This window comes from Muntiacus reevesi, chromosome 4, assembly GCF_963930625.1.
Source record: "Muntiacus reevesi chromosome 4, mMunRee1.1, whole genome shotgun sequence".
Classification (NCBI taxonomy): Eukaryota; Metazoa; Chordata; class Mammalia; order Artiodactyla; family Cervidae; genus Muntiacus; species Muntiacus reevesi.
Window position 1 is genome coordinate 15,706,823 of NC_089252.1, and position 2,961 is coordinate 15,709,783.

The window sequence follows — 2,961 nt, forward strand, 5'->3', positions numbered from 1 at the left end:
AAGAAGCACAGTCTCACAGTGGCTGCAATAAAAACCATATTACAGAAAGTTAATCAGCATGGAAAAAGCTGAAAGTTATGTCCCAGATGAAGGGACAAGATAAAACTCCAGAAAAATAACTAAATTAAGTAGAGACAGGTGACCTTCCAGAAAAAAGAATGAAGAATAATGAAAGTCAATATGATTCAGGATCTCAAAAAAAGAATGGAGACAATGATTGAGAAGATGCAAGAAATGCTTACCAAAGACCTAGAAGAATTAAAAAAAACAAAAACAAAAAAACAGAGATGAGTAATATAATATAAGGAATCAATAGCAAAATAACTAAGGCAGAAAAATGGATAAATAACCTGGAGGAAGAATGGTGGAAATCTCTGCCACAGAACAGAATATAGAAAAAAAAAAAAAAAAAAAGAGAGAGAGAGAGAGAGAAGAAATGAAGACAGTCTAAGAGACCTCTAAGACAACATTAAACACACCAACATTCTCATTATAGGGGTCACAGAAGGAGAAGAGAGAGAAAAAGGACCTGAGAAGATATTTTAAGAAATAATAACTGAAAACGTCCCTACCATGGGACAGGAAATAATCAATCAAGTCCAGGAAGCACAGAGAGACCCAGGCAAGATAAACCCAAGAAGGAAGATCCCAAGACACATGATAATCAAGCTGACAAAAATTAAAGACAAAAATAAAACATTAAAAGCAACAAAGGAATAACAACTAATAACATACAAGGGAACTCCTCTCAGACTCTCAGCTGATTTCTGATAAGTTGATTTCTCAACTGATAGGTTTTTAAACTTGTAGAAACTCTATAAGTCAGGAGGGAATGGGCTGATATATTTAAACCGATGAAAAGGAAGACTTAGAATATTGTACCCAACTTAGAATATTGTACCAACTTAGAATATTGTACCCAGCAAGACTATTCTTGAAATTTGATGGAGAAATCAAAAGCTTTCCAGACAAGCAAAAATTAAGAGAATTCAGCACCAACAAACCAGCTTTAACAAATGCTAAAGGAGCTTCTCTAGGCAGGATACCCAAGAAAAGGAAAAGACCTACAGAAAATAAGCACAAAACAACTAAGAAGACGGTAACAGGACCATGTGCGGTGTCATGCTTAGTAGCTCAGTTGTGTCCAACTCTTTGTGACTACATGGACTATAGCCCGCCAGGTTCCTCTGTCCATGGGGATTCTCCAGGCAGGAATACTGGAGTGGGTTGCCATACCCTCCTCCAGGGGATCTTCCCAATCCAGGGATTGAACCCAGGTTTCCAGTATTGCAGACTCTTTACCATCTAAGCCACCAGAGAAGCCCAAGAATACTGGAGAGGGTAGCCTTTCCTTTCTCCAGGGGATCTTCCCAACCTAGAAATAGAACCAGGTCTCCAGGATTGCAGTCACATTCTTTACCAACTGAGTTAACAGGAAAACCCAATAGGATCATACATATTGATAATTACCCAAAATTCAAATGCCCCAACTGAAAATCAGATTAGCTGATCAGATGAAAATATTTGCATTTATGTAATTCCACTTACCACATGACTCAGCTTGACACCCTCCCCCAACAATTGTATGTCATTATTTTAAATCGTTAAGTTAATCATAGTCCCATTATGGATTGTGATTGTAATTATCTTTTTAATCTGGTTATTGATTGTGTAAAATGATAAACATCTTTTACTATTGTGACTATGTAATTATTGTTCACTTAATACCATTATATCATGATTGGTCAACAGAAAAATAAACTCTATATCAGCAAAATGAAGATCTAATAGAAAAACCAATTCAGTTCAGTTCAGTCACTTAGTCCTGTCTGACTTTTTTAAACCCCACAGACTGCAGCATGCCAGGCTTTTCTATCTATCACCAGATCCAAGATCTTGCTCAAACTCATATCCATCAAGTTGGTGATGCCATCCAAGTGTTAGGTAGTTAGAATAGGAAAAAAGAGTCCAGAACAGTAGTGGCAAAAAGACAAGGGAAAAGACCACAAAAATAGAACAAAGGAAGGTACAAGGACTGGATTGAGAACATCAGGTAAAACAAACAGCTCTCCTGGCTAGCCCAATTTAAATACCTCAAACTCAGGGGAAGGAGGGAAAACATGAAAAGAGAAGTCAAAATTGGGCTGCAGACTTCTGTTTTCTTCCATCTTTTGGGTAGGCCCACCCTCATGCCTCCAGGATGTATTTTCCTTAGTGTGCTAAATAAAGCTGAGCTGTAACATGGAGCTGTAACACTAGTCTGACTATCGTTTCAATTTTTTGCTGTGGAGCAACAGAACTGAGGAAATTACAAACTCCCTCAACACAACCATCTAATCCTCTTTCATCTCATTCTCCTCCTGCCATCAACCTTTCACAGCATCAGGGTCTTTTCCAAGGAGTCAGTTATTCACATCATGTGGCCAACCAAAGTATGGGAGCTTCTCCTTTAGCATCAGTTATTCCAATGAATATTCAGGATTGATTCTTTTAGGACTGATTTCTTTTAGGATTGACTGAATTGATCTTCCTACAGTCCAAGGGACTCTCAATGGTTTTCTCCAACACCACAGTTTAAGAGCATCAGTTTTTTGGTGCTCAGTTTTCTTTGCGGTCCAACTCTCAAATCCATGCGTGACTACTGGATAAACGATAGCTTTCATTAGACGGAACTTTGTTGGTAAAGTAATGTCTTTGCTTTTTAATGTGCTGTCTGGGTTGGTCATAGCTTTTCTTCCAAGGTGTAAGTGTTAATTTCATGGCTACAGTCACCATGTATAATGATTTTAGAGCCCCCCAAAAATGAAGTCTCTCACTGTTTCCTTTATTTCCCCATCTATTTGCCATGAAGTGATGGAATGCAATGCCATAATCTTCGTTTTTTTGAATGTCGAGTTTAAGCAAGCGTTTTCACTCTCCTTTTTCACTTTTATCGAGTAGCTCTTTAGTTTCTCTTCTCTT